Below are 25,264 nucleotides of genomic sequence, written 5' to 3'. Positions count from 1 at the left end.
CCTTCAAGGGGTGAACCCTCCAAGTCACTATAATAATATGACCACAACCCCCTAGTAGCAATGTCTCAGAGCAGACATGGTAACTGAGGGCATGGTGTAAAGTACCCAAACTGCAAGGAAGCCAAAATGTTACACAATAGAAATCCCAAACTGAATTAGACAGACAGAGTAACATTTAATAAACAGAATGACACCAAATGTCAAAAGATCAATGGGGGCAACTGTTGATATGAAAATTGAGTGGAAATCACAGTGAGAAAGAGTAAAGCGCAAATGATACTCAATGGTCGTGGGAAACCGGGGCTGAGGTGCGATTTCAGGCCGACCACAATGGTCAGATACACCAAGGTCCGCATTTACGAGACCTGACGCTTCACTGCATCGCGCCAGCGACGCATCAACATGAACTGCGATTTGCTACGTCATTTTCAAATGCCATGCATGGTCTATTTTTATGGTATGGAGCACCATAGCATAAGGATCAGGCAGCATCAAAAACAAGCATGTGCAATGCAATCGGTCTCACATTTGTGAAAGCTAGAGCTATTGACATTGTAAATAACAATGGGGCATATTATCAAGTCAGGAGATAAATGTATTACCATTTTAGCAGCAGTAAACTGCCCATGATAAATGTGAAGGACATCTAAGCTGGGCTTCAATTGGAATTCCATAGAGCATATTATCAAGCCCATTATCGCCATTTTAGCGGCAGTTTTCTGTCGCTAAAACAACAATAATTTTATCGCCTGTCTTGATAATATGCCCCAATGTTTTTACTTTGCAGAAAAAGCGGTGTTGTGAAAGTAGTTAGATGGAGTCGTGGGGGTGGTCAGCCTGGGGAGATTGAAATCGTGCTCCTGATTGAAGGTTGTGTTGATGTGCTACAAATAGCACCAATGTGCTTGGGATGAAGGGCAGATAATGGCTGAATACACCAGTCCTACAGCCAGATTCATGAAGGAAAAATCGGCTCGCAAAGGGCCATATTCTGCGAATCTGGCCCTTTGCGAGCGCTTTTATTGCATTTGGGATTCATCATCCCAAATGCAATATTCGCAAAATCTGAAATTGCTAAATTACGAAGAATTGCATTTAAGGAATCTCTATTTGAGATTCCTTTAATGCAATTTAACAACCATTTTAGAATTGCAAATTCGCAATTTTTGGCTGCTATTTACCGCGAAGTCTGACTTTGTGGTAAAAAGCGAAAACTTCGAAAAATGCTCTTTAGTGCATTTTTCTAAGTTGGATGTTACACACACACATGTGTGTGCGCAACACCAGTGTAAATCACCATTTCAGGGGTGCTACAGGGTGTCCTTTGGACACCCTGGCACCCTTGAAATCGCTTCCTTATTTGCGATTCGCTAATTGCGAATCGCAAATAAGGATTGACTCCCCAATCATTCCTATTGGCCTTTGGCCCATAGGAATGAATGGGGAGTCATTCCTTATTTGCGATTAGCAATTAGCGAATCGCAAATAAGGAAGATGTAGGAATCGCTATAAATTTTGCGATTCTACATGCTTCCCGTTCTGCGAGTCTTTAATAGCGATTCCTTTAATAATCGCTATTAAGGACTCGCAAAAGAGGAGCATGATGAATCTGGGGGCTAGTGCACAAGTGCATGATGAGACTGCTGCTCCCGCCTACCACAGTCCATCCCCTAACCCTCTGGATTATCAAAAATCTGCATTTACTGAAATATGCCCGTGAAGTCCAAACGCACTCGTTATTTCAGAGTGTAAAAGCGTTGTTGTGCTAAAAACGTTCTGAGCATGTTGCTTTAGGGCCGGTAGCTGCATAGAATACTATATTACCACCTTTAAGAAATCTTGTTTGTGTCAGGTGTGTGCCAAATACAAACAAGCATTGGCAAATCATGAGTGAGATCTGCCTAGAAGGAGTGACCACTTGAGGAGGAGGAAAGAGGGAAGAACAGGATAGGAAGAAGCAGGGGTCAGATGTGGCGTAATGGGCACAGCGCCCAACCTTGAAGCTGGTGAACCACTTTGGATCTCAGCATCTGATCAAGCATCCTGTGATTGTGCGCAAATCATTTAATCTCCACATGCCTGAAGATTAATATGTGTCCAACTGTAAAGCACTGTGATCTCTTTGGATTGAATTTGTGGTGTATAACACTGAAAATGGAAAACAATTAAAATTAAAAAAGCATCCGCCATGCTTAAAGATGAAGCAGTCAAGCTGAATGTAATCAAACATATAAACCACAACCGCTGTGCACTTCAGCCCATTAATCAGAACAGGTAGTGGAGAAGAGAGAAACAACAAGCAGGCATATGCAAAAGCAGCAGCTGCACTTAAACATGAAGCGCTGCGGTCATGGTGATTATAAGCAAACATATAAACCACGCCCGCTGCGCATGTCACCTCCTTAATAATGACAAGCAATGGAGCATGGTGGGAGAAACCAAATGGCATGAGAAATGCCAGGCGGCCAACTGCCGAAACACATATATCAGAACACAATCTGAGGCAGGAAATAAAAAAAAAGAGTTCTCCAAACAACAGAAAAACAATGAAAGTGAAAGGAAACTGTACTTGGCCGGTGCTCCTCAGCTAAGAACAGAAGTGTAGGAAAGTGCCTCTTTTGGACATGATACGCCCCCACTTTTTGCATGAATAATGATGTAATTTCTACTGGAAGTGCAAAGGGTCCATGTTAACCATGTCCTTTGTGCCAGATCTCCTTTCCTAAACTGTACATTTTGTTTCCAAAACTGGCATCATTTAGTTCATATATAAGGTCTCATTGAAAGGTACCCCTGGTATCAAGGGCCTTGTGGTTAAAGAGAGTCTCAAAGGGCTGCAGCACAAATTGTGCCGCCCTTAGGGACCTCTCAGCAAGCACATGCGCACATGTCTTGGTGGAGACAAAACTGAAGGGTCAACGTGCCCACTTACACTGCATGGAATGTAGGTAAGACACTCCTCTAGCAGGCCTTTGCTCTAAGGCAAGGTGCGCTATATCTCCTGTGAGGGCATATCTGCTCATGCAATATCCTTGTTGATACATGAATATTGTAAGTGCACAGGGAGGCTATAGTGTCAGATTTATTTAAAATAAAATGCACACAGAGGACCCCTCAGAGGGGTCCCCTTAATCCTACCAATCCTTAGTGTGGTCACCGATGGGCCTACGCCAGCCTGCTATCACCGGACCTGTCCTCATGGGGAGTTTACTCGCGCAATCTGAGGTCGAGAACAATGTCTTTCCTGGGTGGAGGTGGTCACACCTCCCTCTAATCAGGGAGAGCCATCCGGGGCTAGGAGCTTCAAAGACCTTGCCACCTTTGTAATGCAACCCCAGCCTCTCCTGTTAGAGGCAGCAGGCCCCCTTCCCATACTCACTCTTTTGTTTGGCAGGAGGACAGGTGGGAAAACTCAGAAGATGGTAGTGTGACCACTCCAGGACTCCTGAATGTTGCCTGCAGCCTCTACATGGAAACCCCCCACCAGCGACATTCTCTGATAAACCCTTTCCGATGACAAAAACACCCCTGCACCCATCCGCCCTGGGCCTTGGTGAGGAAGACCAAGGATGTCTATCCGACCCTGAGCATCACTCTTTACCACAGCAGCTGTTGGTTCCCTTCAATCGGCCTCCTGTTCTGAGCCTGCACCCTTTTTTTTATTTCATCGCTCTCCATTGCCTTGCATTGGGCACCTGATGCGGTGTTGGCATCCTGGACATGGGCTCTGGAGGTGTACTGTTGGTGTTGCTTTGGGCCCTGTCCAGTGGTTGCTTCAGCCCGTGGAGACTGGTCCCCCAAGTCTCTGCTTCTTACCTGTAAGCAGCATCTGTCCAGTTGCCCCCAATCCCCATTGGTTTGTAGAGGGCTCTCAACATCAAGCTTGCACCCTGCACTGGGCTGCCCCTGTTGCTTCTGGTGGTGCACTGTTGATGCTGAACTGAACCTTGCCCTCTACTGACCTTAAATTTTAAATACTGATCTTTTTAGTTGATGTTATCCCTATGTATGCTGAATGATTTCTTCCTCCAATAGGTTAACATTTGCAAAGTCTGAACAATGCACTGTGTCCATTTTTAAAACTGAAGAGTATTTCTATTGAAAAACGTATTTTCCTATGATGAAGTTCTGAGGTTCCGCAAAATAAATATAACCAAGTGCTTTTTTAAAAAATTGGTATAATATTTATTCATTGAAATTGTGTCTCATTTATTGCCACTGTGTGTGCAACAAATGCTTAACACTGGCCTCTGATATACCTAATTGCTTGCCCACACTACCACAGAAGAGAGCCTTGTATTATCTATTTAAGATTCTGCAAGGCCAGTGGGGATCCACTGGACTCTGCACACTATACCTCGGTTTGGTATAGTATATAGAGAGCCATCTTCCTACAGGTGGCCCAGCAGTGGGCTTCACAACTTTGCTTTTGCTGCACCACTCTGACAATAAGTGACCGCAGGAATAAACCGATAATTGACTGTAGTTAAATTGTTGTGTTTGCAAATTAACTATTTTTCCAATTCTTTTTAATAATTGTCAGGGCCTGGTGAGATCACTTTTAGCACAACTGTTTTATAAGTCCAAACCTTAATGTAGTTAGGAAACCAGCATTGTTAGGTTTTTTCCTCTCCAAAAAGGTTCCTAACTTAATAAAAAATAATGAGTACCAGAAACAGTACTCCAGAGGATCTAGCAGAGGTGGAAGAGCTCAACAGTACAACTTGCCTGTCCTGGGCAATGAAACAGCTTTGAGGTCTGTGTGAAACGTGAGGCCTCAAGACTGGGTGAAACCGCTCCAAAGAACAGCTCCAAGAGTATGACAAAGAGCATCCAGAGGATGACTCTGACCTTGCAGAAGATCAACACACTGACAATAGGCGAGTCAGTGTAACACCCCAAGACAGAGAAGCACCCTCAGATGAGGAGCTTGTTTGGAAAAGAATAGTCAGGAGGGCAGCTCTTGATGCCCAACTCCTAGCTATAGAAAGAGAAAGAAACCAGATGGGCCTGAACCCATCTCTGGTGACACCACAGTCATAAATAGGGAGAGAGTAGATTCTTTTGACCCTAAAATCTCCAAAGGGATCGTCCTAAAATTCTTTGAGGGTGATGATATCACCAAGTGGTTTGTTGCTTTTGAGGCGACCTGTATTAGCAGTCAGGTCCACGTGAAGCTGTGGAGTGCTACCCTCTGGGAAATATTCCCAGGGAAGTGCAGGAATAGACTCCCGACACTCAATGAGAAAAAAGCTGATCCTATGACCTCATTAAGGGTACCTTGATTGAGGGCTTTGAATCAGCAGTGAGGAGTTTAGGATCAGGTTCATGGAGACTCAACAAACCCAGAGCCGACCTGGGTAGATTTTTTAGACTACACACTGAAATCACTAGGAGGTTGGGTGATGGTAACAATGTGAATGGCTATGAAAAGCTTTAGAATTTGGTAATGAAGTAGCATCTTTTTAAGTTATTGTTTCTAAGAGACAATATATCAGTTCCTGGTCGACCTAGGTGCACTTTCTCTTCTATAATTTGGCAAAAAGGCAGATCACAGGTTCAAAACAAGAGGGACCAAGACTACCACTGGTGGGGGAGACCAAGCTAAAGAGGCCAAATAGCCTCCCAAAGTAAAGAGGGTCAACCTGAAAACAAAGGGTATTCTTCAAGCCCCCAAAAACATGTTCAGAAGGATGGGCCTAGAGACTCTTCACAGCCAAAGGGTGGGTATTAGGGGAATCCAAACAAGGCTTGGTGTCATGACTGTAGGTCACTGGGTGTTAGAAAAAGTTATCTCTAGTTGGCACGTTGTTACCTTGTCCAAGTAGGGGCCCAATGATAGGGGGGTACACTACTGAAATAAGCCCCGCTCACCCCCTTGGTAGCTTGGCACGAGCAGTCAGGCTTATGACAGAGACAGTGTGTAAAGCATTTGCACATGACCAACAGTAACACAGTGAAAACACTATAAACAGACAACACAACAGTTTAAGAAAAACAGACAATATTTTATTTGTGCACACCATACAGTTCTCAGAAACTTTAATATTCAAAAATAGTCTAAAATACAGTTCCTTGAAGTCAGTAGGTCTGTCCGGGGCTATGAAGGCGTCGTGAGCAACCAAGTCCAAACAGCTCTAGCTGACGGTGGCAGCGTGGGCCAGCAACGGTGTCGGGAAGACCCGCAAAACAGTACCTTTAAAAATGCAGGGTGTCGTCGACCTCTCGTTGAGCTCCAAAGAACAGACCTCGGCAGCCGTCAGATCTGGAAGTCAGTGCAGGAGTCGTCAGGACCTTGAAGTCATGCACGTTGCAGATCGAACTCCTCGTGGTTGAAATCAGTAGCGCCAGCATCGACAGGCGACGGGGCTGAGGTGCAAAGTGCAGTGGTGTGGTGTGCAGTGTACTCAGGTCCCGGTGCAGGCAGCGGCTCAGTGACAGTGTTGTCCAGTGGCATAAGTGAGGCCAGGGCTGCAGTGTGAAGTGATGCAGTGCCCTTTGCGGTTTTTGCAGGTCATGATGCAAGCAGAGTCATCGTCGTTGCTGAAGTGTTGTCATTGGGTGACGAACTGGAGTCGATGGCACAGGCGTCAGTAGGCCAAGGCTGCAGTGTGGGATGAGGATGGACAGTGCAAGAAGTGGCATCGATGTAGGTGTGGAGTGGCATTGTTGCGGATACCCAGGTGGTGATGTGAGAACGAGGCAGTTCAAAGAGCGGTGTCCGCAGGTTGCAGTGCAAGCAGGGGCTCGGTGGCAGCGTCAAACGGTGTTCCCGCTGGGACAGGGTTGCATTGCAAAGTGTGGTGGTGCCCTATGCTGTGCCTTCAGGACACAGGTCCGGCACCGGCGTCAGTGATGGGGTTGGGTTGCCTTTTCTTCTGTTGCAGCACAAAACACACAGCTACTAGTGCTGCGGGGGAACCTGCGGTCATTTCTGTTCCTGAGACTTCTTGAAGAGAAGGCATGCTCAACCTCAAGCCCTTAGAGAAACTCACACAAAGAAGTTGCAGAAAGTTCAGTCCAGTCCTTTCACTGCCCAAGACAGAAGCAGCCGCAGCAGGCCTAAACAGCAAAGCACTCAGCAAAGTGGTAGTCCCTCCTCACAGCTTCTCCAACTCTACCTGGCAGTCTTCTTGGTCAAAAAGAGCTCTAAAGTTCTGGGGTCTGGGCCTCCATATTTCAAAGTGTTTTCTTGAGGCAGAGAGTGTCTGTGCTCAGTCCAAACCAGGTCTGCCCTCTATGGGTCAGCTTCCTGGCAGAAGGTGGAGACAGCATTGCCCAAGGCAGACCATACCTGTTCAAGTTCAAGGAGCTCTCCTCCAACTACTCTGAATGCAGCCCAGGTCTATTCGGCCCAGCCCTGACTCATCCAATGAAGGCAGGATTTACCTCAACCCAGTGGCCGTCTGAAGAGAATGCACATACCCAGCCCCTGTCACTCCAATGCCAGTCAGTCAATCCACAAGCCAGCAGAGGCACAGAGGATGGCTAAGCAAGCAAATAACAAGTATAAATGGGAGAACACGCAAAGCATTTTCAATGAAGTATTCAATTTACTGAGTTTGTAGCGTGCTCGTGGAGTATCACCAAAGAGTGCAAAAATCAATATTACAGTATTGCAGTATTGCAACAGTATTGCAACACCCAGGGGCACATTTACAAGCCACATGCGCCACATGCGCCGCAGGTGCATCACGTTGCGTGACGCACCGGTGACGCAGCCTGCTAAGGGATATTTACAAGCACAGGTAAAGTCACCCTGCGTGACTTAACCTGTGCTTGCAAATATCACCCTTGTTCACACAACACTTTGCGTGTTAGGGGAGGGACATGGGTGTTGCAGTGGGTCTTCCCACGCAACACCTGTGTCCACTGAGGCATTTCCAGAGTTACGAGAAATCGTGAACCTGGAAATGCATCAGTTTGCTGCGCCACCATAGGGGTTTTTCTCTTTCAATGTGTGCTGCATTCTGCAGCACACATTGAAGTAGGAAAATGCCTGCAGTGATTGCTTTTGTGCAGGAAGAGGCCCCTTCCTGCACAAAAGCAATCTCCCCATGGTGCAGGCATCTTTTCACCATGGTGCAAGAGTGCCTGTGCCGGCGTATGGCAGCTGTTTCTGCGCCAGTGCAGGGGAGAGCACAGGAATGCGACAAGCCAAAGGGCTTGCGGTGCCACGCTACGGCACTTTCTTGTGGATCTGCCCCCCAGTGTGTCCAGCTGAATACCTTTGATCTGAGCAATGCCTCCCTGGGACCTCCTGCGGCTGCTGTTAACAGGACAGAGACATTTCAAGCAAATCACTTTACTTCCAACTAATTTGAAAGCGCTATGAAGTAAGTGTGCATGCCTTACAAAAACAACACCTTTTTGGTTTAACTGAAATATGCCTCACATTCATTAGTAGGGCTGACCATATATAGAGTGGTCATGGCAAACTGACATTTCATGCTCAATATTTAATAGTGTAGGGTAGCTGGCTGCAAAATGCACCAAAAATGTGCTTCCAAAGTATAGATTTTAGTAATACCGAGACTGTATGTAGTGCATTTTATCTATGATCGTCTTTCAAAAGCACTAACTTCACAGATTAGCTGGTAGCTCCCTTACAATGCTTCTCATAATGAATAAATATGTGTAATCAGGAAGCTTCAAGTGAGTCCATTAATTTAAGGCAATACAGGCTTTTCAGCACCCTTTAAATGTGCCAATTGTCCAGTCGTGCACATTTACTTTTCTTTCAGGGTAGCTGCAACCTGTCGAAAAGGCTTGTTTATCTGTCTGCACCTCCCTCAGTGTCACAGCACAGGAGGCTCCCTGCATGACACTTCAGCTGAAGCATTTCACTTTTCCGAATACACCATCCGGGGGCTTTCGTTTCACATAAAGTGTTTTCTAAAATAAAAATAAAATATGGTGTTGTATCTGTACCTTTAATTTGCCTACTGTATGACATGTATTGTGTTCTTGTTATGACATATATTGTATTCCATGTTCTATGTTTGAGCTCTGCTGTCATGTCATTCTGTTCCGTTACTTGGACACGACAGCATCGCTCTTTCATGGGCATTTCTTGTGGGTTTTTATCTTTACAGATTTATTCTTAATAAATCTATCACACAGAACTCCTGCCTTCATATGTTGTTATTGTACTACATACAACATAAATATGGCGACGAGGGTGGGATCTAGATGATATTTTGATAGAATTTTAATTTTTGGCAGTTGAGTTTAATTTTAACCCACCAAGAAAATATTCAGGCTTGAAAACGAAGACTTTGTTTACAGCGACTACATACTTCTGGTAAGATCGATTTACCAATTTTGTATGCATCGCTTGAAGTAAAGAGACTGAGTGCGTTTAAAATTACATCGTGTTCCACTGAAACGTCGTTGGGAGCCGTGCACGAGCAGAGGAGAGCGAGAAAGAACTGAGTGCGCGATCTAAACACAGCGTGCTTACGTGTTTAAACGCGCAAATCTTTCAGCCTAACAAGACGTCTTCTGTCTTCACGCAAGGTCAAACAACGTGACCCCACGCAGCGGCCATTTTCTTTTCATGTATTTATTTATTTATTTATTTATTTTTAGAGTTTTCTATTGCGCGAACTTGAACCGATTAGGTTATCAGAGCGCTTTACATAGCACCAGTTCCGTTACATGTTATCACAGCAGTTTACATAGAATCAGCGTCCATTGGGGGCGTTGGGGCGTTGCCCCACTAGCCATGGACGCCCGCCGCTGGTGCCAGCAACATATTTACAGTATGAGTATTTTTATTTAAAGTTCCTTTTGTGTTTACAATAAATCAGAGCGCACAGCGCTACAGGGCCGGGACGAGCAGAATCGGGCATTGCGTATGGAAGTGGGCCGTGGGGGGCGGGGCTGCGGCAGAGAGTGATTGTGATTGACAGCGCACACAGGCAGGCAGCCAGAGCGTAAGCACCTGCAGCGGGGTCAGGGTGACTAGCTACGCATGTAACAGCCAGGAGTGCTCATAATTGAGACTGGCCTGCGCATGCGTAGTACCGAATAAACCTCGCCCCCCCCCCCCTGTAGCACTGAGAGACATGGCAGGGACCCGGGGCCCCGGTTTCAATATGGGCAGTTTTTCTCCTGCTCGTAGTCCAATCCTGGCGCAGTGGCGCTGTTAAGCCTGCGCCAGGATTGGCTGAGTAGAGCAGGGGTCAGGATCATGGGGTGCCGCGCCTGGGTGTTTGCTGCTAGTTCAGTAATGGCCAATCACATATGGCTATATCAAGCCAAGTTGAGGTGATTGGCCATAAGCTACAGTGACGTGACCGCGCGTGAGCAACTGAAAGTCGAAGGAAGGTTCTAGAAGACGACGTTGAACTCCAGACTAGGTGACCACTGAGACAGACCAGTTGATCCAAGTGCGTGACGGTGACTGACTCCTGTCCTGACTCACTCGTCGTATCGTATGGCAAATTAATGTAAGTGCAACATTATTATCTTATTACAGTACTACTTGTATGTACACTGTACAACCACCCCAGAATTCACATTTTACACTCTAGTTGCACTTGTCTCAATGTCTCCCCCCTTTTCGCACTTTTCTCCCACGTTTGTAGTCCTGGGACTAATTTGTGAAAAAAACAATGTTCTATATGTCCTGCACGACGGCGGCAGGCTAAGTGTTCGCTGCTGACATCAGCTGTGACCTGCACATCCTGTCAAGGACCACCCAGCCAGGCCTCTACCCTTCAGACATCCTTACATGGATTCATTCTCTAGGTGTACATTCGGGCACAGAGCACCTTGGCGCAGATGGCAGCCTCCGTCACTGAGGGTGTCTTTGGAATCCAATGTACAGGCTGCCGGAAATAAGGGGGTGGGGGCGTCATAGGCACACATGTTTGCGCGCCCGTTTTGTGTGTGCTAATACCCAACTTTTCAATTACTTTTTCTGCGTAATTACTATCTAAGCACTGGCGAGGAGTGCCCGGGTAAAACAGAGCGGACCAATTTAATACCAAATGGTCAAAATGTACACAGATAAACTACTTGCTGTCACGCGCTCAGGGTTTCAGGGAGGCTGCGTGGGCTTTGCTGGGCTGTGCAATGTAACAAAAGGGGGGATGCATAAAAGAAACCTCTCTCCTGTCCGACCTGTCGCCCTGCAGTGCAGGCCCATTTAGTGCAGCAGGCCTCAGGCATAGCATGTGTGTGGGTATCCAAAGCACTATTAAAAAAAACACTAGAAAATAGGCCCCGGCCACCGTGCTCTCAAAACGTTTGCGCCGTGCACTGTCTGATGGCCGCACGAAGGATCAGTGCACTGAATGTCGTGCTCTCTGAGGGCTGTGAAGAACATTGTCAGTGGAACACACTGCGGGCTACATACACATTCTCAGTGCACCAAAGCAAAGCGAGGCCTACATTTATTTATTTATTTATTCGATTTTATATAGCGCGAACTTTACCCGAAGGTGTCAGATTCTCAGAATGAATGTGCCTGTCTTCTGCCGACAGTGTTAAGTAAAGGTTGAAGGCAACGTGCGTGCAAACTACCGGCTGCTTTTTTCTTTCGGAAAGTCATCTGTATAATGCCGCATATTAGCACTAGAATTTTGCCAGCCGCAATTTGATAATTTGATAATTTGAGCATTGTACATGAAATAATTTTGATAGCAATAAAGGCTTGTTTTTTTGAAGCTGTGATCAGTTGGATTTCATTGTAATGTGCATTTGGGGGTTCCAAAAACAAAGTTGCTGCAGCAGAAGACATGTGATCAGTTACTTTTTAACAGAGGGCAAACGCATAACTAGGCATGCATATAAACGTACAAACAGTACATGAGGCTGAGATGGAAGGGAGAGGTGGGCCGCACATCAGTGGGTGAGGGGTATTCATGGATTAAAGACTAATACTAGTATTCTGGGATGGGCCCATCGAGCATTCATGTGTATAGTACGGGTCTGATGCCATTTGCACAGCTACTAGAGGAGTCCTTCTCAACCAGAAGACTGTCTGAATGATCCTGTCTATCTCCAGAACTATTAGATGCCAAAGGTGGATGTACACACCTGTGTATCCTGTAACATGAAATGTTTGGGGATTTAGCCCCATGTTGGCAAATTGGAACAGTCCAATATTAGTGTGTTGGGGGCTATTAGAACTGGGCTAGCCAGCAATTCATGGGGTCGAGCCTAGCCATTAGTGTGGCCTGACTTCTAAGAGCTAAAACAACGAGTCTCGCCATCAAAGGTTTTAGCATGTAAATGACAGCAAATATCATGTAAAAATATACTATTTCAAATTGTTTTTTTTATTTTTGAATGCTTCTGTTTTACATTCGTTTGTCCTCCCGGCATTAACAAATATTAAAATTAAGCTTTTAAACATGGGCCCCCATGCCCTGACATTATGCTTTGAGTGAGCCTAGATATGTCAGCTCTTCATGTACAGTATACACAAGCCAATGTTGTGCTAAGTGGAGCAACCTTGTTGTTTAGTAATTGATACGCAAGAGTGTTTTTTCTATTTAGAGCACATCCCAAACTGAATTTATCCAAGGTGCACTTTAATCTAACAATCAATCAAAATAATGCTCAGTGTATTAAAATGCTTTGGATAGGATCCCAGAATTTGGTCAAGTGGGGAGATTTCACAGTCGCTGGCAAGTTTTGAAAATGGCCACATTAGGCGACAGTCATACAAGTGGGGTTAGTTGGCTCGTAGCAGCATGTTTCTGCAGAAGGGACTGAACTACAAGTGTGGATTTGCAAAAGGTGCTGTACCAGTGGTATTAAGGTGGCACCATTTTTTCACTATTTTTTCAAAATTTTCTCGGTGCAGTATGCTGCCGAGTTTCTGCCCCACCACTTTCAAATGTCACCAGCCGCCACTGGTTACGTTGCACATTTCAGGATCTTGAACCGATTAGGTTATCAGAGCGCTTTACATAAGACAGCATTCGATGTCCAGTGCCCTCCTCCGCCGTGTAGCGGGGGACCTCTTCCAGCCCTCCGAAGTCGTCGAGCTGTCGGGACTAGGCTCCTGGAATTTCAGCTGCCCCTTTACAAGGCACTTTACATAGAATCAGTTACGTTACACATTTCAGGAACACATTTCTTTTTGCTCTAGTGGATAGGGTTATCTCTTCACACGGGGGAAGGGATACACCTGGCTATATTCCAACAGTTCCACAGGCGATTAGTCCTTAAAGCTATAATTCCAAACACAGGGGGGGATACACATGGATACAATCTAAAAATCAAATAGGATACTAGTCGTTAGAGTTATCTTCTATCTTGACATGAGGGATGTGATTGGAAACACTCTAAGGGTAATATAGGGGTGGTAGAGAGTACAAAGGACCGCTGCAAACACTACACGAGTACCAGCATAGAGGAGGGGTGGGTGGGATGCAAAGGTCTGGAGGGAAGGGCTAGAGTCCAGCGAAAACTGTCCAAGAGAAAACAGCAGCATTCACAGCATAGAGGAAGGGTGGGTAGGATGCAGGGTATGGAGGGAGGGACTAGTCCAACGAAAAAGTCCTCCAGAGTCCACCAGGGCACTATCCTCTGCGTTCGTGTTCCCGTAGCCTGCGTCTGCCGGTCATAGAAAGCGTGTCCCCAAGGGCGCCATCTTGAAGTCAGGCACCGTTGGTGCTAAACAGCGTGGTCAGCAAGGGGGAAGGGGGGGCACATCTCTGCCCTCGGGCCCAGGCCCGTCTGTGGCGGAGAGAGGGGTGTATGGCCCCCGGATCAGGTCGGTGGGAAGGTTTCAAGGCGGCGCCGTCATCAGCAGGGGCGCCGCCGTCAATCACCGGCCCTTTACTGGTGTGCCCCTGGAATGCCCTCAGAGTCTCAGCGGGTGGCAGCGGGGGACGCAGTGGGAGCCCTACATACCGCTCAGGTGATCAGCGCCTGTCCGACTCGCCCCCGGTCTCCGCTCCTCTTCCTTGTTGTTCTTTAGCCCGGGCTGGTAGCGGGCGTCCGCCATGTTGGGTCCCCGGCAGGGATCGATAGCAGTTAGCCAGCGCCGCTCCACAGACACCAGCAACGAGGTGGCAGCGGGGGACGCGGTAGGAGCTATACATCGGCTCGGGTGAATAGCGCCTGCCTGTCCGACTCGCCCCCGGTCTCCGCTCCTCTTCCTTGTTGTTCTATAGCCCGAGCTGGTAACGGGCGGCCGCCATGTTGGGTCCTCGGCGGGGATCGGGAGCATTCAGCAATCGCCGCTCCACAGGCACCAGCAGCGATCGGGGTAGCCCTGCAGATGCCCCACACCTTCCGCTACAATTAGGAAGCGTGTGCGTCGCGGGGGGCCTCCTAAGGACGCTGGGCTCCAGGCCGGAGCAGCGCGCGGGCCGGGAGCCGAGACGGTCCACGTCTGTCCCGTCTCGGCTCCTCCATATTCCTTGTTCCATATTCATGTAAACAAGGAAATAGATTCCCGATTGAAGACACCGGCAACACCGAGCAGATTCTTTCAAAAAACAAAAAGAAAAAGAAGATCGTTACCGGTAAAATTTCAGTATTTAAAAATCGGAACTGTTTATTATTAAATTCATTTAGAAACTGAACGTTATTTTTAACAAAATAAAAAGAGAGTCATTTTTTATGAAATTGGATAACTCAATTAAATAACAGCAATAAGATAATGGGCACTGCCTTTGCGAAATACGTAATTTGGCTTTTAACATTGTAAGCATCGGCTCAAAAAATCCAGGAAGCAAAGTGATGTGGGCTTAGGATGTCACACAGTAAAGAGTATCCACTGACAACAATGTGGCACCGTTAAAAGCTAATAATTTACTGCCAAGTAAATGACTGCTACACCTTTGTGGTCTTCGAGTTTAGTTCTGCTTTTGCTAGTGTTAGTTTGAAATTCTCAAAACAAGTTAAAATGAAAGGGACAGGCTGAAGGTGCCACACCACAGGAAGTTGTGGCATATAGAAACCCATGCAATGTTGTGTAAAGGTGCGGCCCCCCTACAAATCTGTAGCTCCTGAAATCTGCATTTTTAATTTAGCCACTCATTCTAAATTGACTCCGCCACCCACCTAGGACTATTAGCACTAGAGAACGCCTAAAATAATTTTAAAAAACAGCATGAAAAAAAGAAAAAACATAGTTAAAATGTAGTCTAATAAAACTGTTATCTACCTCTGATGTTTTGAAGTCTGAGGTCGAGTATTTGCCCATTGGATCTGAACGGTATGAATATGGAGATGGCGAAAGTGTTAGTACAGAAAGTACCCTTGTCCTGTCTGTGCCAACATGACTTTACCGCTTCCAGACAAGGGGGAGGAAGACTCTGCTCCTTTGATTTACGGTCATTTATGCTTTGACCTGTTGGGCCCTTCCTTGCACTGACCTTTTGCTGATCACACTCTATGGGGCTCCTCCCTCCAGTTGAGTCCGAAACATTGACCAGTAAAACCTATATCAGCTATCCAGCCTGGCGCTCTGACTCACATTGTAGCTTGGCAGCTCACAGAGGAGAGTGGAGGCCCCTCAGCTGCGGGTGGGTGGGCTGTGGGTACCCCACCACAGCCAATCACCAGGTGATCTGTGTGCACTGCAATACACCCTAGCTGTCCTGTGTCTTTATTTCTCACCTGAACAGTCATCGAACAGTCAGAGTACGAAAAATATGGTCTGTTTACTCTGAACAAGGATTTTATTTTTAATATAATTTCAGAAAACTTTATTGTACAGGCCTGTGCACACACTTTCTAGGAACACGAATATAAAATGCTTTCGTTTGGACTTTAAGTACAACTCTCAAAGACATCTGCATGTAGATATTCTTTCCACAATTAATACACAAATGTACCCTTATCTTTGCCAACTTTAATCATTGAAAGTTAACGTTTCCATAGGTCTCTGACCAGACGGGAGGAGAGAGGTGGGCCATTATACACTGTACAGTATGATAGCCAACTAAAATGCTATTGAATTGAAATTGACAGCTAAGCACACAAACGAGGGACATTTACAGAAATGCACCAATAACAAGCTAGCATTTCTGAATGCCACAGATAACAGCTAATGGCAATAAGTGGGTGTGTCAAAGGCCATTGAAGAGGATGCATCAGGTTGAGGAGGGACCTAAAAATCAACTTTACTAAAAGATGTAATTTTATATTCTGAGTTCAGGCATACTAAACTCCATCTGTCATCTTGTCCCCATGGGAAGTTAGACTTATAAGGTGTTACAATGTCTCTCCCATTCTATCCTATGGGACAGATAACATAAAAACACTGTATTTCACTATCAGGACATGTGACACATACCAGTACATGTCCCACCTTTCACATACACTTCACCCTGCCCATGGGTGTACCTTGGGCCTACCTTAGGGATGACTTAGATGTAATAAAAGAGAAGGTCAGGACTTAGCAGGTGAGCGCTTTTGTTCACACAAGTGCAGAGATGCACACCAAGGCAGGTGAGTGCTTTTGCCAAGTCAACATGGCAGTACAAACTGCACGCAGATGCTGCAGTGGGAGCCCTGAGATTCTATTACAGGGCTACTATGGTGGGCGGCTTATTCAGTGCTGCAGGCCCACTAGCTGCTTTTGATTTACAGGCCCTGGCATTCTCAGTACACTTTACTAGGGACTTACCAGCAAATTATATATGCCAATCATGGAAACACCAACCCATAAAACAATTTCCAATAGGAACACCTGCACTTTAACACTGAACAGCAGTGAAAGAGTCCACAGAGACACCAAACCATTCAAAAACAGAGTAAAAACCAGGAGGTCAGAAAGCAAAAAGATAGGAGGAACAAGCCAAAGAATGCCAGGTCTAACACTGGGACACTGAGCTGGAGGCACTGGCTGTAACAAAATGATTAAAGTGCATCTAGTTCACCTGCAGTACATACAGTTGCCAATCACCAGATGGGATCTCAAAAGAGCACTGGCCATGTCAGGTTGCTCACAGGGGCAATTCTAGTAGGGGATTTGGTCTTAGCCACCTTATCTTTCTGGCCCACTAAAACATGTGAAAATGCAGATAGCATCCTGTTATTAATGGGGTTAGGGTGGAAGCATTGAGAGACACTGGTGCCAGCATCATCACCAGTTACCATGACTGAGCCGCTGGTGTCCTCAGAACAGTGTCTGTCTGGGAAGACTTATCCACTCACCACTGCTGACAATGTGGCAAACCCCCATTCCATGGCAATGGGGTTCTTTGACTGGGATGGGGTTGCTAGAAAGAAAGAGGTAGCAGTCTCGTTGTGCATACCAGTCAATTGTTTGCTTGAAAATGATGAGTCCTCAACCTATGCTGAGGCAGAATTGAGGATCCATGCATAAATGCTTGGAATCCCACACTTGATGTGTGTAAACAACAAAGCACAGACCATAGCCTGAGAGGTGTTGGAGTCTGGAATAATGGCACAGCCCTCCATGAGAAAAGGCAAAAAGACTGGGGAGCCAGCTTACAATCAGACGCCAGAACCTTCTCCTTAGAAAGAAGAAAAGTCAGCCCAAGAGGGAACTGTGCCTCAGGAACTGGACCCTTACCAAGCTGAGCTTCTGGGCCAAGGGGGGCCTTTTGGGAGAAGCTGTGTCAGGGGCATAAAAGCTGTCCCACTCTTAAAAGCCAGTGACAGCAAGCCACTGCGCAGGAAGGAGGTGATTTCAGTGGTTACCACAGAACCTATTTGGAAGAGGGAATCTTTTACACTGAAGCACCTAGCCCCCCGACCTGGTGCCACTAGGAGAGTGGCAGTGCCTCAGGTACTCCTTCTAACTCCAGTCAGGAATTCCTCCTAACATTGGCCCATGACATCCCCCTAGCTGGACACTTGGAGCAAAACTTGGAGTAGGCTAATCAGCCACGTCTACTGGCCAGGAGTACACCAGAAGTAAAGGAGTTTTGTAACTCCTGCCCCACCTGCTAAGACAGTGGCAAGCCAGGTGGGCACACAAAGGCACCCTTAATCCCACATCCAGTGGTTCCGGTTCCATTTGAGAGGGTAGGGATTGACGATGGTGGCCCCCTTGATCTTCAACAGCATCAGGAAACCAATCTATTCTAGTGGCAGTGGATGATGCCACTGGGCATCCTGAAAGTGGTATAAACGTCATGTATGGCTACCTGAAACATATGTGGAAAGTGTGTGGAGGGACCTACTGGATCATTACCATCCACAGTGTAATGGCCTTGTTGAAAGTCTTGACAAGACCATGTAAGGCTTGATTGGTGGACTACCTGAAAAACTCAAAAGGAGATGGGATGTTATTTCCAGGCCTGCTTTTGCCTACAGGGAAGTGCCATAGAAGGGAGTGAGGTTCTCCCAATCTGAACTTCCTTTTGGTCATCCTGTCAGGGGACACACTGTGTTTTATGAAGGAGGAATAAGAGAAGCCTCTCACTGAATCTAAGAAATATATAGTAGACTCTGTGCTGGCCTCTGCCTCAGGATGGCTGAATACACGGAGAAAGCAGATAAAAATCTTGAGGCCTGTCAAGAGTTCCAGGAGCAATGGTATGACCAAAAGGCTGTTATGGTAGAGTTCCAACCAGGGCAGAAGGTGCGGGTTTTGGACCCAGTGTCTCCTAAGGCTCTTCAAGTTAAGTGGAGAGGGCCTTACCATATTCTACAAAAAAGGGAGGTCACCTATCTGGTGGACCTTGACTCTGACAAGAACGTCAAGTGGTTCATCCATGTCAACCACATTCAACCCTTCTATGCCAGGGCAGGGGTAACAATGCTCAGGGTTACAGATGAGGATCAGGAAGCAGAGAGTGAACCTCTCCCTGATATCCTGTCCAACAATCCAAAAGATGGGGAAATAGAGTTTGGTCTTGTCAGACACCCTCACTGCCCACCAGCAGACTAATTGCAGGCAAGTCCTAAATCAGTTTGCTGATCTCTTCTCTTTTACTTCTGGTCAGACAAACGGGTGTATATAAATAAATCTGTAATTGTAAAGAGCAGACTACTCACCCTTCCGGGTGTAAAAGCGCTAGGGGGCATCGTGGAAATTAAGTGAGATATTGCCCAGAGTCACATGGTGCTGAGCAGAGCTGCCGCCAGGGATCGAACCGTGAACCCTGTGCTCTGAAGTCAGCTGCCCTGGCCGCTGCAGCACACCTGTACCCATGATGGTGGAGAAGTGTGGCTCACCGGTTAGAGGCGGCAGACCCAGAAGCAGAAATCGGCCCAGGACCAGGGTTCAATTCCCGACGCGGCAGGGTATGGAACCAATGTCAGCGGCTCGATAAATCACGCCTCGGTGCCTCTATAACCATGGGTCCCACGCTGCAACTCTGGGCAATAGCTTGCTTAATCTCCACAACGGCCCCCTCACTGCCGGGGATGTCTGGCTTCACCTTGGGGATGCCCAATAGGGACCATCTCACAGGGAAAGCACATCCCCAAGAAACCCCAGGGTGAACGTGCGCTCTACAATTTCATACTAACTAACATATGAACACTGATGAAAGCCTGACTGTCATGAATAAAATATACAGGCAGTCTGATAATGTGAAAGACGGCATCAAAGCTGAATTAAGAAAGCTGCTGGAATTTGGAATCATAGAGCCATCTGAGAGGCCTTGGACCAGCCCAGCGGTCTTAGCCCCAAACCTCATGTCCAGGGTCCCCCATACAAAATGAGGTTTTGTGTGGACTGTAGGGGCTTCAACGCTTTGACCAAAACCAATGCACACCCAGATTTAAGGATTGGTGAACTAGTTGACTGTTTGAGAGCTGGCAAGTATCTGAGGGCTATTGATCTCACAATGGGGTACTGGCAGATAGGCCTGACTTCAGAAGTAAAATAACGATCTGCATTTTCAACCCCTAATCAGAATTATCCATTTTTTATCCAATTTTTTATAGATTGGTAAATAATAAATTCAGTGCTGGCTTTGAATCCTACAGTGCAGTTTATCTAGATGATAGTGCTATCTTTATCTCCAGCTAGCAGGATCACCTGATCAATCTTGGGAAAGTACTACAGGCTCTGAGAAGTGCAGGCCTTACTATCAAGGCAAGCAAGTGCCACGTAGGGCAGGGAAAGGTTGTATACATTGGCCACTTTTGTGTTGGAGGCTAAGTTCAGCCATTACAACCCGAGATCGAGACAATTCTGGACTGGGTGGCTCCTAATACACAAACTCGATTCAGGTCCTTCCTTGGCTTGGCTGGGTATTATAGGAGGTTTGTGAGGGAATAAAGCACCATGGTGTCACCCCTGACAGAACTGACCTCCAAAAGTGAGCTTTCAAAAAACCTTTGTCACTCTGGAGGAAGCAATGTGCTCTGCGCCTATTCTGGAAGCTCAAGATTATGCCAAGCAATTAATTAGGAAGTGATGCCTCTGAACATGGGTTAGGAACAGTCCTATATCAAATAAATGGCCTAGGTCAAGGCTAGCCAGTAAATTTCATCAGTAGACAGCTACTCCCCTGTTGGAGTGAGAGGGAAGCCTTTGCTGTGGTTTGGTCTCTGTAGAAGTTAAGGCCATTCCTGTTTGGCTCTCACATCCTTGTTCCAACCGACCACAGGTCTCTCAGATGGTAAATGCAAATAATAGGTGAAAATCCCAAGCTGCTATGGTCTTTGAAGAGGATCACAGACCTGAGACAGCCCATGCTAACACTGATGGCCTTTCCAGGTTCTTCCACTTAAGATGATGAAGACTCTCTTGTCTAAGGTTAGTCTCATCGTCTTTCGTTTGATGGGGGTCATGTAGTAAAGTGCCTCTTTTTGTTATGGCTAACCCCTGCATTTAGCCTAGAAAATTATGTATTTTGACTGGAAGTGCCCAGGGTCCTTGCCAACATGGCCCCCTGTGCCAGATCTGCTTCTCAAAACTATACCTTTTGTTTCCACAATTGTCACCTCTCTAATTCACATATAAGTTCCAATTAAAGGTTACACCTGGTACCAAGGACCTTGTGGTTAAAGAGGGTCCCTAAGGGTTGCTGCATGAATTGTGCCACCCTAAGGGATCCCTCATCAAGCACATGCACACTGCCACTGCAGACCAAAAAGTGGACATGGCACACATCCCTGTGTGCTATGCCAACAGACACTGCATGGGATATTGGTATGACACCCCTCTAGCAGGCCTTAGCCCTAAGTCAAGGTGCACTACATCTCCTTTGAGGGCATATCTGCAATATCCTTGTCGATTCCTGGATTTTGTAAGTCCCAAGGGAAGCCATAGTAAGTATATTGGCTGGGCATTCGTCATACTCATTACGAGCTCCCCAGCTCCATGATGGCTTCACTGAAGTATGGGATTTTTGGCACCAAACATCTCAGCATAAAAAACCTGCACTGTCTCCAATGTCACATTTATTAAATAAATTGCACACATTGGACCCTTTAGAGGGATACCCTGAAACCTATCAATCCTTGGTGTGGTCACTGACAGGCCTAAGCCAGCCTGCTACTACCAGACAGTGTTATGACCTCATGGGGTGAGTACCTGTGCACGCTGGGGTCGAGCACTTTGCCTTTCCTGGGTGGAGATGTTCACACCTCTTCATGGTCAGGAAGAGTCATCTGTGGTGGGGAGCTTCAAAGATCTTGCCACCTTTGAAATACAACTCCAGCCTGTGGAGAAATGTGGCTCACTAGTTAGAGGAGGCAGACCTGGAAGCAGAGGTCAGCCTGGGACCAGGGTTCAATTCCCGGCTCGGCGGGGTCTTGAGTCCTAAAACGTCCCTGGGCTCGACAATTCTCGATCTGGTGCCTACTTGATTCACAGGTTCACACTCTGCGACTCTGGGCAATAGCTTGCTTAATCTCCACAATGGCCCCTCGCGGCGGGATGCCTGGCTTTCACCTTGCGGATACCCTGCCAGGGTTATCTCACAAGGGAATACCAGGACGAATTCCCTAAGCAAGCGCTTAGAAACCGCTTGGTGATTTGCACTATATAAATTCCTGTACATTTACATTTACATTTACAAAAGTTAGAGGGAAAAGGCACCCTTCCTGTCATCACCCACTTTTTGGTGGGAGGAAAGGGAGGAAAACTCGGAGAGGAAGGAAGGTGTTCCCCTCTCTGCCAGCTCCATTCTCCAGGTGCTGGAAGTGAGGTTAAGTACACTTTTCAGTGCCCACCATCTTGAAGAAAGTGTGACTTATCTAATCAGGGCTAGGTCTGTCCCACTCCCCCAAGAGGTGGGCAAAATGGAGGGTGCAGACACGCCAGATGAGGGGCCCATTGGCCATTACCTGTCACTCTCTTGTAACAATACTAAATCTAGAATTTAGGTGGCATCCCCACACCCTGAACTTCAGTTCCTGAAGACCTAAGAAGACCCAGACACTACAAAATTGCACCAGCAGAGAAGACTGCACAGACCAACGGACTTGTCCCCAGCCCTGCCAGTCCCAGCCCTACATACCTACCCTGCAGCCCTTGAAGATCCCGCACCAAAAGATGACTCGTCCTGCACCCCAGTGACCTCGCGAACCCTGGGAGGACTCACTGCCTTCAACAAAGATCAAGACTTCTTAGAACAACTGTTCTGTTCACCAAGCAACCATCTTCAAAGTAAAGACCTGAAGAACTGGAAAGCCAGCCTAAGGTTTCACTTATCTACCTGATCCCTTCAGCTTGAGTCCAAGTGACCTCTTGGTACCAGTGAGGTTCCTCCACACTCTAGAGCCCAAGCTCACTGTGTGCTGACCCCTCCAGGACTTTACATCACCTGCAGCTTCTGTACGGAGACCACCCCCGACCGTGATCTGCGCCGGTAAGCCGTTTCCAATGCCAAAAGACAAACCAGCACCCCTCCGTCCTGGGCCTTGGTGAGGAAGACCAAATGTGTCTCTACGTCCTGAGCATTGCAACTTACCTCTGCAGCTGTTATTTCACTTTAACCGGCTTCTTGGCCTGAGCCTGCAGCCTTTTTTCCTCTTCATTGCCTTGCATTGGGCACCCAACGCTGTGTTGGCACCCTGCACCCAGAAGCCCCTGTGCTGCTGGTGGCGTAGTATTGGTACGGCTTTGGGCTATTCCAATTCTTCCTTCAACACCTGAAGATTGGTCTTTTAAGCCGCTGCCACTTACCTCTAAGCAATTTTGGTCTAATTGCCCCCAATATCCTTTAATTTGTACTGGGCGCCTGACCTCAATCTTGCACCCTGCACTCCTGTGCTGCTAAACCTTGCTTTCTATTGACCTTAAGCTTCCTAAGACTGCCTTGTAAGTCAGTTTGATCCCTATGTATGCTGTATGTTTTCTTCCTGCCATAATTTAACATTGCAAATTCTGAAAATTGCACTGTGTCCATTTTTTAACCTGAAAAGCATTTCCATTGAAAAACATTTATACCTATGATGAGGTTCTGTGGTTCTGCAAAATAAATATAACCAGGTACTATTTTTATGAATTGGTCTGATATATATTCATTGATTGCGTGTCTCATGTATTGCAAGTGTGTGTACAACAACTGCCTAACACTGGCCTCCGACAAGCCTAACTGCTCACCTGTGCTGCTTCAAAGGAGAACATTTGTGTTATCCACTTTAGTTGCTGTAAAGCCTCTGAGGATTTACTGGACTCTATACTTCTTTTTGATATAGTATTTAACCCGTTTACTGCAGCCGTTCTTTCAGCGCAGTGCGGGCGTTCTGGAGAGTGGGTGGGGCCACGTCTGCCGTTGAACGTTCGCAGCACCAGCCAGGTAGTGTTCCAAACGTTCGGCGGCTAACGACAGCACTGATAGGGTTAAAGAGCAAGCTTTCTACAGGAAGTCACTTATCGGGTGTGCAAACCAGTTAGGTGGCAGCAAAGAAAAGCAACACTGGAGTTAACCGATTGTAAGCAGCAGACAGGATCAAACTACTTTTCCCTAATACAGCAGGTCTTGCAGACAGTGCATGAGCGCTGTGTAGGGTCAACCTAAAAAATGATGCTGCCGCAAACGTGATGTCATAGCAGAAACTGATGCATCAGGAGTAAAACTGATGTATGGCTGAATAGCGTCACGTAAAGCGACACTAACCACCCTCGTGTAACTTTTCAGTAAGTGAAGCGTCAAAAAAACGATGAAAAAATAATGGTTTGGAACACAAACTTTGGAAGACTTCATAGAAGTGGAGGTGGAGAAGAGAACAGCAGCCAGGACAACAACCTAGACAATCCCAGCACCGCCTTGAACTCTACTACTTTGATCTTGGATGTAAAGCATACAAATGTGAAGTATGCTATGCGTCTCATGACAGTCGGCTTAATCTACTAATGTGTACAAGTAGCACCAGGGTACCCGTGGGTGTTTGTTGCGCTTAATACATTCTATATACATACATACAAAGACACCCAAGTATGCGTGACATATTGACTGACACTTGAATGTGAGTGGGTACAAGTATAGTTTGTGGTGGAAAGTGGCAATTCATGTGTTACCTACTTTATGGGTGTACTTGCCTTTTGTGGTTTGGAGTACTCTTGACTGAATTTGGGAACCCTTTCCTATATTGAGACATGACAATCCTGGCCTGCCCCTTGCATGCAGTACACATCGTCACATTGCCTTGCTACAGTGGGTGATGAAATCCTAGGTGCCATTGTCCCAGGATGGCCAAGGGGTCCTACAACATGATTGTGACATGCCTACACCTACTAATAGATGATGGGTTGGTATTTAACTACTAATTACAGTGTGTAAAGTGATTTCAGCTGGTCAGATTCCTATTATACACCCACTGCATTATTTCCTACTCCTGGGCATAGGAATTTCGACACATTTCTGGCTCTGCGTGCCGCTTACAGACACTGTGTCAGTTTTGGAAAAACTTTAATATCACAGCTTCAGTTTTACAGTGGAGTTTAGGTGGGGACACCTACCTTGCACATATTAATTCCTGTGTGCTTCTGCTGCAGGTATTTTCCAATGCAGGCCAACTAATACTAATAGTTTTGCCCACATCTGATTCTTAATTGCTGGAAAAGCGTAAATTAGAAAGAGGCCAAGTTAAAGATGCTAAATCTATATGCAACACATAAAATTAGGTGGAATGAACCCAAAGTCAGATATGAAACGTGCTGGATTTTCAGAAACCAATCAAATGTGGTTATATGATTTAATAACCCAAATTATCAATAGAAATTCTCCAAAAGATAGATGATTAATAATTATATTCTGACAATATTTCCACGAAAATTATAATAATTCAGGGCACCGAGTTGACAGCAAGATGATTATTGTTATTCCAGTTGCCACAGTTGTGGGTTTCTGTTGCCACATAGCCTAGATTCCAGTGTCATGCCAATGTCTGCAACTTTTAAAGGGCAGCA

At 46.4% G+C, this 25,264-nt stretch overlaps 1 protein-coding gene across 1 annotated transcript in view; it reads left to right on the top strand.

The window, feature by feature from the left end:
* The window catches only part of LOC147718154 (prostate stem cell antigen-like), a 39,486-nt gene that overhangs the window by 6,416 nt on the left and 7,806 nt on the right, over positions 1-25,264 (top strand). The window lies entirely within an intron of this gene.

The sequence above is a fragment of the Lissotriton vulgaris genome, chromosome 4_2 (assembly GCF_964263255.1).
Source record: "Lissotriton vulgaris chromosome 4_2, aLisVul1.2, whole genome shotgun sequence".
Classification (NCBI taxonomy): Eukaryota; Metazoa; Chordata; class Amphibia; order Caudata; family Salamandridae; genus Lissotriton; species Lissotriton vulgaris.
Note: the sequence above shows the minus strand (reverse complement) of the source record. Positions and strands in the feature narration are given on the sequence as shown.